Genomic DNA, 12,074 nt, shown 5'->3' with positions numbered 1-12,074 from the left:
TACAATACCACCCATGACACCAGTCATATTAAAAGTTCATACTTAAAGCTTAGAACTTTGCTCTCGTGCATGCCAAACAAGCTTATTTTACTCCTCTCATCTCTGTACTCTTCAACAATCCAATATGTCTTTGATAGTCTTCACTTCCTTTTTATCCCTAAAGTGCAGCCATCTATGACAAATCTCAGTGCAGAGGATCTGACTCTTTATTTCAATGATGAAATTGACAACAACTGGAAGTAATAAATCTCTCAAGCTCCAAGCAGCTTCGATCCTCTTTCTTCCCAAACCTCCTATTGTGGTTTTTTTCTTCATGTCCTACTACCTGCACTAGTGATCCCATTCCCTCATACCTCATCCATTTTCTCTGCCTGGCTGTTACTAGTCATCTCATTGTGATATTTAACTTCTCTCTTTCCTCTGGGATCATTCCCTCCTATTTTAAACATGCTATCATATCCCATTAGTTAAAAGGAAAGAGAAACTCTACCCATCATGTGCTGCTAACTACTGACCTGTGCCTAATCTTTCCTTCATTTTTAAACTGCTGTAATGGTTCATCTACTCTCCTCTCATCCTCTAACTCTCTGCTCTTTTCACAACCCTATTTAATTTCCATTCCCTCCAATCTACTGAAAGTACCCTTACAAAAGTGTCAGTTCATATATTGACAGGTAAATCTAAAGGTAACTATTTTCTATTGATTATTTTAAAACCCACTGCAGCATTTGACAGCGTGGATCAGCAACTTCTCCACAGTAGGTTCCACTCAATTGTCCTTAAGAATATTGCTCTTTTGGTTTTCTTCCTACCATGCTCAATGTATCATTTGGCAGCTCTACTTCTTATTCTCTTCTGTTCCCTTTGTAATTAGGGTTCACTCTTAGGTCCTTTTCTCTTTTCCCATTACACAGTCCCTACCAGACAAACTCTCAGCAGATTTTGCTTTCACCACCATCAGCATGCTGATTACACCCAATTATAAACCTCTTTCCGTGACATCTCCCCTTCTCTTACTACAAAAGACAAAACATTTCTGTTAACTGTTTCTAACACCATGTTGTGATATCCAGACAATGGACTTTAGTACCACAAAAACTGTCCATTTAAGTTTTAACTGTTTTGTTTATAGCAGTTTTATAATAGTCTAATACTGTGTATATTGCCTATTGCATTGTCTAAGTGGTGGATGCTACTTGTTCAGCTAAAATGCAGCATCACAGTTTCACAATTTGTAGTGATTCAGCAGACACTAACTAGCTAAGGTCACCAGCTTGTTCACTCTGGCAAACGACAATCATGAGGTTCTCGTTTGTCTAAAAGAACCTTTAGAGGAGTGAGAGCTAGAGCTGCAAGGGGAAGCAGAACTTACCCCATAGCTTAAGAAGTGAGATTGAAGGATGTAGCTACTGGTGGGAGGTAGAGCTCTAATTTGAGGAGCCACTGCCAGGCAGGGCAACCTCAAGATACTATACTTTTCCTCAGGAAAGTTAGGATCAAGGGTACCTACATTGAAAGAAAGAGCTCACATAGATCAGCTTTGGATCTAATGAGGAATTTGGCTACCATTTTGTAAACCAACCTGTTTGAAACAGTGTATTAAGTACTGCACCTTCATTTGGATGTTTGTATTCATCAAGCTAACTAGACAAGTAAACATGACTTTAACTGTTCTCCTGACTTTCTGGACTTTATTGAGGTATGTACTGCCACCATAACACCTGCAGCAGGAAGCGGAGACAAGTCCAGCACATCATAACCTCAAAACCCCATTTTTATACTGTTTTGTGACATGCCAATAACTGTCACCTGTGAGGGGAATTTAAGACAGTACCAAGACAAATTATCTGTATTTCAGACCAACATTTGTTATCTGCACTCCCAGTAACCACAATGTCCTCTGTCTTTTTCAAAAACTACTCTTGTTTTTTCAGTCTACTAACCTACCTAAACCTGATATTTCCAATTTAGTCTCTGATACTACCTACCATAACTCCTAGTTAGTCCATTGACTATTTTGCTGTAGTACTTGACTCCCATCCTTTCTTCACTTCCTGTATTCAATCACTTGCATGCTTATGTCATCTGCACCTGAAACCATCTCCAGGATCTGCCCTTTTCTTATTTTTGCTTTGAATTCATATTTTGACTTAGGTACAGTAACTCCTTATTATCAGTTCTTCCCCTCATTAAACTCTCCTATCTCCAATTTATCCTGAATACAGCAGCTTTCTGTCCAATCGCTACACCAATGCCTTCACACCATGACAGTTATTGCAAGGGTTTCCCATACATTCTAGAATACAATTAAAACTTATCACTCACACCCACAAAGCTCTGCACAGGGCTACACCTACCTATATTTCCTCCATCACCTCGGCCCATCATCCAACCCATGCCTTTTTGCTAATGATCTCAGACTACCATTCTCCATAAGCCAAACTTTCCATTCTTATTTCCAAGACTTTGCTGACCTGGACCATTTTTCTGGAATGCACAACCACAACCAATCAGGTTAATTTCTTCATATATCTTCATGTAGGCCTATTGCAATTCCAAATCTGACTCTTCTCTGTTTGCCCTTTTTTACATTCTTCCTCAGAAACGGATCCCTTCTGTAATACCCCAGTAATATCCCATTAGTAATACCCACATTCCATGCACACAAAGGCATTTCACAAAACATTTCAGATCTTTGCATAAACAGACACTGATTGGCAATTGGCTTATGCTGTTTGTTTTTGCATCATTCTATTTAGTCAAAGATGGCGAGACCATTGTATGGAACACATCAGACAACAATTCAATACATTCAACTTCCTACTCTTTCCCTAATATCCCCCTCTCCGTGTCAATTATCTCCACCAAGGACTTTGCTACATACTTCAAACATAAGACAGATAACATCAGAGAAAACCAAAGGACAAAGAGACACCATAGACTTCCACACAGTGGGGAAGAAATCAATGCTTGGTGCCAGCGCACAGTGACCGTTGACCCACCGATCTTCAGTAAGCACTCCAACAATATAGATAGCTGTGCAGCACTCAGGAACTCATATCCACTCCATATGGTTTTATCAAAGAATTTATACAGTTTATTGTAACTCCATGGTATCCAACAGCATCATGCTTGACAAAGACCGTAAAGTTCGAAACGTTGCATATCTGTTGGATACCATGGAGTTATAATAAACTGTTTGAATTCTTTGATAAAACCATGATAGAGTGGATATGAGTTCCTGAGTGCCGCACACCTAACATCAGAGAAAACGTCAACCTTTAGGTCCTGCAACCCTTCCACACAGCTACTCAGTCTTGTACCTCTTTAATGTTTCCTCAGCATTACTGAGGACAAGCTCTCCATCCTACTTTCCAAATTGCACCTCATTACCTGTGTGCTTGACCCAATCCCAACTTACCTCATCCCAGGGGCGTAACTAAATGCTCATGGGCCCGGGTGCAAAAGTATATCTTATTTCCCCCCAACTTCTCTTAACCCCTTAACGCAGAGGCATAACTGGAAGCTCCTGGGCCTCAATGCAAAACCTGTAACAGGGCCCCCAACGATAATTCTTTATTTATAGTACTGGGCTCCCTATATGGAGAAGAGAGGTCTTATGGGCCCCCTAAGGCTCCTGGGCCCGGGTGCAACCGCATCCCCTGCATCCCCTATAGTTACACCAGTGCCTCATCCCCTTACCAACATGTTTGTTGCAGTCCTCACCTAGGTTTTCAACTACTACTGGTGTCTTCTTTGTGCTTTAAACATACCTTCATTAAACCCATCTTCAAAAAGCCATCCCTTGATCTTTCTTCTCTGTCCAGCTACTGTCCCATGTTTCTGCTCCCATTTGTGTCAAACCTTCATACTTTCACCAGTACCACAAGTCCACTGTCTTGATATTTGACTCCACCCTCTCCTTCAAACTGTAAATACAAGCACTCAGCAACTTCTGCTAACTCCAGCTCAAAAACATCTCAGATACACTCTTTCCTCAAATTGAGTCAACAAAAATGCTCTCCTCTTCTTCAGTCTTGACCAATACAATATCTTTCTTTGCAGTCTCTTATTCAATGCTCTTTGACTCCTCCCATCCACCTCTGTCCTTGTTACTCTCCTGCCTCTCCTCTATGCCAATCTATTCACTGGCTATCCACTGTCCAGAGAATCCAATTCAAGAAATTATCAATAATATATAAGGCTGTCTGCAGTCTGTCCCCTCCATACATCCCTGACCTAATATCCTGATACCTCGCCACCTGTAATTTTTGGTCCTCACAAAACCTCTTGCCAGTCGTAGTGCTCCACATAGTAATATTATCTTCCATTTTGTGCTTTCTATAGGCCCAACATAGTAAGTGCAACTTTTAGTGAAAAATGTCCCTGCTCAGTTATAATGCTCCTTCCCATGGCCCATTCCATATTAATGCCCCTTGTCATGGTCCCATTCCATAATAATGCCCCTTGGCATGGCCCCATTTCATTATGCCTGTTATATGTTCTAAAATGGGAAATAGTTATACTCACCTCTGCTTCTCCTGGCCTCTGCAGTAAGCATCAGTGAGATCCTCTGCTGACTTCTGGGTTGCACAACTATGTAATCACTACAGCCAGACCCTAGCCTCAACAACACTGAGGCCAAGGATTGCCTGCAGTGATCAAGTGCGATTGTCACATCATTGCATCACCAAGAAGTCAGCGGGGCAACTAATCATTGTTTACTTCAGATGCTAGAGGTGAGTATAGATTTTTTATTTCAGTAAATTCACTTTCTCCCAGCAGAGTTAATGATCAATCAACTCCTGGACAGGTCAATAAATAATCCAACTTATCACCTCCTTGACAAATCTTTACACTAGATGACTACAGAGTTTACATTGCTTTCAAGCTTCAAGGCTTCCAACCTAGATAAGGCTTTCCTCCATGTCCTCCTTTTCCCTTTGCTTTGATCTAAACTACTCATTTTGACACTTCTGCACCTATAAGCACTAGATTTTTCTACATTCTTTCCTACCGTTTTGAACTTAATAAATTCTCTACTATACAACCCTCTTAAAAAGGCCTTAGATGCTAATAAAACTCATACAAAGGTTGTCGAGCCTATAATCACCCAAAAAACATCATTTCTTCTATTTAGTCCTTGAAGTAATTTTAAAAGAAGCCATTTGCATAATTTTTTCAGTCTGAATAAAAGTGGTCTTAGATGGCCAAAATCAGGTTTCTAACTCGTCTTATCCTATTAAATAATGTATTATTACAAATGGCCTCTATTCTGGAGTAAGCACGATGCATTTTTGAATAACAAGAAAAAAAATGGAACGTTTTCAATCTTCCATACATCAACCTCACATCTGTCATTAACTTTCAATATGAGGAGATTTATCCCCTAGGGTTTTTTTGTCCATAACTGTACACATTACTGTGTTCAAATCAACAATCACCAACATGGGACAATTAACTTTGTCATCCACAAATTTAATCAATTTGATAATAACTGTGCGAGTGTATGGTGAAATTTAATTGACTTATGCACCATTACCGAGACAACTCTAGAGAAATTAGAAAAAACATGAATGATATTCATGACTACATCAGTTACCTTATATGACCCAGTACAAAGTAAGACCACTACACGTAGACAATTTCCAGAAGATGAGTTGTAATAAGGTTATTAAAAAAATAATAATCTCATCCATATATCTACCATTCCCCTGGCAGTGTGTATTACACCATAGAATAATATGGGTCCGTCTGCTGTGCTTGTGAAGTCCATTTTTTCTAACATCTACAATCTTCACCATAACTCGCTAGCAGCAACATGTATATAAAATGCTCTCCCAGAGAGCCCAAACTGGTTATACAATGATGTAATCAACAAAAAAACTTGCAAAAGAGACATAGATTTTATTACCCTATAAAAAATTCCTAATATTAGAAATTCTTCATCAACTTGCTGTTGCTTACATCAAAATTAAGCAGTGCACAGGTCAATATCTGGGAAATATGTAAGCAGGACTGAGCTTCACAATACAATTTCAAAGTAGACTCAGATGGAACACACTATCCCAAATTATCTAGCCAATCCCTAACACATAAAATTTCAGGCGTGCCTCTTCAAGGAGGCATGCCATATCTCCCTAAACCAAACCCCTCTTCATTCCACCTGATAACATGCTCCCTGTCCAACTACAATCCCTCCTAGCAGCAATCAAAGGCCCCCTGCAGTCATACAGTTTCGGCCACTATTCAGTTCAATTTGACCATTGTCTATGTGTATAGCATCCCATACTCTCCACCTTGCCAAACCTTGCACATCTCCACCCTCTTTACCATCTGTATCACCCCATTATTTGTAGCATGTAAGCTTGTTGGAGCAGGACCATCACCCCTACTGTATCCATCAATTGATTACAACATGTAACCGTGGTCTTGTTTCTGTTCCTGCTGTTCTGCAAGCACTGCAGAATTAAAGGGGTTGTCCCGCGGCAGCAAGTGGGTCTATACACTTCTGTATGGCCATATTAATGCACTTTGTAATGTACATTGTGCATTAATTATGAGCCATACAGAAGTTATAAAAAGTTTTATACTTACCTGCTCCGTTGCTGGCGTCCTCGTTCCCATGGAGCCAACTAATTTTCGCCCTCCGATGGCCAAATTAGCCGCGCTTGCGCAGTCCGGGTCTTCTGCAGTCTTCTATGGGGCCGCTCGTGCAGAATGCCGGCTCCGTGTAGCTCCGCCCCGTCACGTGCCGATTCCAGCCAATCAGGAGGCTGGAATCGGCAATGGACCGCACAGAAGCCCTGCGGTCCACGGAGACAGAGGATCCCGGTGGCCATCTTCAGCAGGTGAGTATGAAGACGCCGGACCGCCGGGATTCAGGTAAGCGCTGTGCGGGTTGTTTTTTTAACCCCTGCATCGGGGTTGTCTCGCTCCGAACGGGGGGGGGGGGGGGGGTTAAAAAAAAAAACAAAACATTTCGGCGCGGGACAACCCCTTTAAAGATTATTATTTAGGTGACTTCAGAATACAAAGATTGTACAGGTTTACAAAGTGTGGAGGTAAACCTAGTATTTCTGCTATGCACAAGGTAGATTGGCGAAGTCTTTCACATAATGGAGACACATAGACAGGGCTTTAAGTAAAGTTACTCTTTCAGGTAGTTATTGAAAAGGCAGAAGAAAGGAAATACAGCATAAACTCAAGTCAGTTTGTAGAATATTAACACTCCATAGATAACCCTAAACATTTGGCACAGTGCACAAATTTCAAGTATCAGGGTAAAATATGTTTTTATAGCAGGGTCTTTATCAGAAAATATTACAAACTGTGTCACAGTCTCCAAAGTTTCTCCTCGGCGCTCGGCAGACACTTCCACAGCACCGGACCAGCAGCTTTGCACTCGTAAAGAGGCGACGGGGGCCAGGGTGCGCTGACAACTGAAGCATTGCAAAGTAATGGGGGTGCTGTATTTGCTGAAATCAGCTGCAAATATGCCGCTGATTTAGAGTCAAAATGTGAAGCAATGATGCAGATGTTGACTATTTTAGATGTGGAAGTGTTGTGGAATTTTTTAACTCACCTATAGGAAATAATGGGCGCGTTTTATGTACGATCCCATAAAAATAGGACAAGCTGCAGTTTCTCTGTCTCACAACATCGATGGGAGAGAAAAATCGCAAATGTAAATAGACCCATTTAAAATAATGGGGTCTATTTTCATGTGAGTTTTGTGTCGCAACGTACAAACTCACACAATAAAATTGCCCGTGTAAATAAGCCCTCAGAATCTTAGTCAGTGTCATCCAACATGACTAAACTTCATAACTAAGGTGTTGTATTTAAAAAATGGTCTATATCGAAGGTGTGATTAGAAGCCATGAGAACCTGATGCAAAATCTGTAACTAGGCCCCCTACCTACCATGTGCTGTTTATAATACTGGTGTCTTATGTGATGGAGGGGTCTTTGGGCCCGCTAAGGCTCCAGGGCCTAGCAGCAACTGCTACTACTGCATTGTTTTTCTAGCTATCTGCAATTGGGTTGTCCTTCATATAGACCAGGGGAGTAGCTATAGGGATAGCTACTCCCCTGGTCTATATGAAGGACAACCCAATTGCAGATAGCTAGAAAAACAATTTAAAAACAGCCTTTAACCTTGTAATCAGACCTCTGCAGGCTATTCTTGGGGTCTCACTTGGCCACATTTATTTTTTTACTTTCTTTTTTAAAATCCTTTATACTTTTAAATTGTAAGCTACTAGGGGGTGCTGATAAGTGCTTGACTTCATTTGTTTTCACATCAATGAAAATTATGTAATTTAAAAGCTCAATCTTTGCAATACACTTTGTGAGCAAATGTTGGCATGATCTCATGTGCCATTATTTTATGCAGGTTTGAAGACAACATGGCAGAGTCTGCAGCAGATTTCACTGCAAAATAGAGCATAGTGATGAAGTTTCTGTTTCTGAAAGAGATGTCGGCCAAAGACATTCACAGTCATATGGTGCAAACACTAGGTGACAAGTGTCCTTCGTACTCCACAGTTGGGTTGCCAAATTTGAAACTAGCCACTTCAAGTTCGATAAATGATGAAGAAGACCATTACGGAAGACCCCCGGTGGTGCCCGTTCCAAAACCATAGACACCATCCATGATATGATTCTAGTAGACCAGCAAATTTCTGCTAAGACAATACCCAAGACTCTGAACGTTTCCATAAAAATAGTTGGGTCTGTAACTCGGTATCATCTGGCCACAAGCAGTGCTGGTGCTATGGAGGGGCAAACCTAGTGCAACGTCCGAGGAGCGGGCTCAAAGCCGAGGAGATAGCAGGGTAGATAAGGCCTTGTCACGGGCGGGGCTCTACCGTCTCCTCCCCTTGGGGTAGAACAGGACCCGTCCAAGTTATTGCTGGGGGAGTTTCACAGGGAAAACCCAATCCACGGTTTACCTTAACGTCCTTCTTGTCACTCGTGGCGCCACCGTTCCATCCTCTGCGGTGAATCCAGAAGTTGAAATAAAATAGTCCACACCCAGGGATAATTTTCTAAGCAAAATCAGGAGCGATCGGTAGTGCTCTTTTACTTGAATAAATTTGAATACAGTCCAAACTTCATAACCTCAGGTTGATACAGGTACAACAAATGATAACGGTGAGTCAGGGAGAATGCACAGGATATCAGTAGAATCCACAGTCCCAGTTATCTGTGGGGCTTTGCTCCCTGCTACTCCCTTCTGTTACTTACTACCGGTCCACAGTCACGAATAGGGTTGCACTCTGTACTGCCCAGTGGTTACTCTCACTCTCTCTCAGTATGCCATATTAGCACCGAGGGGGCCTGGGTGGGTTGAGCCCAGGGCAGACATCGGACCATCGCTCAGCCTCTTACATCTTTGGGATCCTTGTACAACAAGGCACACTTTCTCCTACTCAATAAAGGTTCTTCTCCAGACAGGCTCAGACTTAAGCTCAGGCTGACTTGCAGAACCAACTTAGACTCCCTTGCACTCCCTAGACGTTAACCCATTTAGTGCTGCAGAGGTGCAATACACATCAGATGCACACACATTGAAGACACTGACAATACAAATGCATAAGACAAACACATTCATACTTATGTAGGGGCCCCGGTAACTCTGGGCCACTACAGGGGCAGTTGCCCAGGGCCCCCATTGCTAGAAAGGCCGCCTACTTCTGCACTGCTGTACATCTACCCATCATTGGAAGTGAGTGCAAGGGCAGCTGAAAAGCAGTGACAACTGGTGGTATGAAGAAAAGCCTTGTGAGCTGCGGTGTTTTGCACTGCTGCCAACATATTTCAGTTCTGCACCTGCTAACTGCACGTTTTCTGCCCAAAGTGAGCACAGTGGCTGCTGTTCTGTTTCCTGAAGACCTCCAGCATCTAGAAGTAGTGTGCAGCAGCACTAATAGCACCCTGGCGCTAAGTAGATGACATCACGCAACATAGGAGCAGAGCGACAGCATCTGAAGAGACGAGAAGCTGTAGCAGGGGGGTAGTTATCAGTTAAAACATCAATGTAGACTGAATTCCATTTATATTGCTGATAGTGAATGAAGAAAAAACATGGTATACCCAAACTTTGGGGGCAGAAGAGATTATTGTTTTCTAGGAGGCAAAATTACTTTGTAACATGTTTTCTAGAGGGTGTACAGAGGGGAGGGTCGGAATTACTATGTTGGGGCAGGAATGAGGCATTATTATTGTCAGTGTATCATAATTACTGTGTAGGGATGGGGTGTGGCTTGGACAAGGTACTGTGAAGAAGCTCACTGTATGAGCTCTGGACCCTGGCACCGCTTACTGAGACCTTGGTAACTTAAAAAAGACCCTAAGCAGCAGAATCAGTGACAGAATAGCAAGGGAAAGTGCACAGGTCGACTTCGATCCACACCAGCAGCTGCAGGGGAGAAGAGCCTTACAAGATTCCTGAGCTCTCCGCAGTTCCCCTCCCTGATGGCAGATAAGGTCAGCAATCAGCATGGTGCCCTTACAACCCTCTCACATCTACATCAGATAAGGATGGGGGCTGCAAGATGCCACCATGTGCTCCAACAGAGCCCTCAGCTTCCTCTAAAGGCTCATTTACATGCAAAGACAATCTTTCAAAAGATTGAAAGATTGACCGTTCTAGCAATCATTTTGGAGAAAATACTAATTAGCACTAATGCCAATTAGCACTTGATGAGCTTCATTTGCATGGAAATGAGCCTCCAGGAGCTGCTGGCAGAACACAACAGGTGGCCTGAGCTCTGCAATTAGCACCTTTGTTCTCGCAAAATCAAATACTTGGTTATACTAATCCCTGGAGACTTCTCTTCTCTGTATGCCCTGAACTATCTCCCCTTATTGGATTGCACATTGAAAGACTTGAAGAAATATGACAAAAAGTATCTTTCCTGGTTTGGTCGAATAAACGTGCTAAAGATAAACGTCATTTCCCGTTTCCTGTACTTATTCCAGACCTTGCTTATCCAGCCCGCAGGATCTTCTTCAAGCGCTTACAATCTGCCTTTACTCAATTTATATGGGAAGGGAGATACAGTTGCATTAGCTACCGAACCCTCTTAAAACCTAAAATTGCAGGAGGGGCAGAGCTTCCTCACCTTAAGCTTCATCACACAGTTGCTGTCCTCTTATGACTGTATGACTGGCACTTTCATGGGGAGTCTAAACTATGGATCCAATTGGAAACAGTCATTGTGGGAACTTCTCTAAAAACTTTACCATGGATAATGCCCTCATCCAGACCCTACAATAAGGTTAAATGCTCCCTCTTTGCCCCATATTTCCTCACATGGAATAGGATTACTGCAAAAATAAATATTTCCAGACAAAGAGGCCCTCTGACTCCCCTCTTCAATAATCCTGAGTTTTCCCCTAGCCTTGCAACAGAGAGATTCATGGAGTAGCTTAAGTCAGATGACACTAGAATTACCCGAATCTGAACAGAAACAGGACAACCGCCTTCACCCAGAAGTCTCACTCTCATAGTTCTCATACATGCAACTTTCACACTATCTCAACACTAACATATCTATCTCTGCATTCACAGCCCCTTTGACTCTCTTTCTAATTGTCTTTACTAAAAGGTTGCCTCCGATCCGGTGTCTCTCACAAACTTATGGCTGGTTTATTGAGGACCATTTTACTTAGCACCCTGTTTTTATGAGCACATGGGAAGAAGAACTTGCCACATCCATAACACCAGAGTGGAGCAAAGCATTTCTATTGTCTCACAAGCTTCCCATGGCCTGTAAAGTTTAAGAGAAGAATTATAAGCTGTTAACAAGATGGTGCCGATGTCCGCACTGCTACATCGTATCTATCCATCACTTACACCAAATTGCTAGAGATGCAGTTCGGGCACTTTAACCATGCTGCACGTGTGGTGGGACTGTTCTTTACTTAGACCATTCTGGAACATAGTGTTCTCCACCTACACAAAAGGTACCAGATGATTTATTACAGCGTCTCCTCAGATTGCCTTGCTCTCCATCCTCTCAGGATTTATCTAATCAATAAAGAAAGATCTCTTATGCCATTTTT

Source organism: Eleutherodactylus coqui, chromosome 13 (assembly GCF_035609145.1).
Source record: "Eleutherodactylus coqui strain aEleCoq1 chromosome 13, aEleCoq1.hap1, whole genome shotgun sequence".
In the NCBI taxonomy this organism is placed as follows: Eukaryota; Metazoa; Chordata; class Amphibia; order Anura; family Eleutherodactylidae; genus Eleutherodactylus; species Eleutherodactylus coqui.
The sequence above is the reverse complement of the archived record's forward strand: the minus strand, read 5'-3'. Positions refer to the sequence as shown.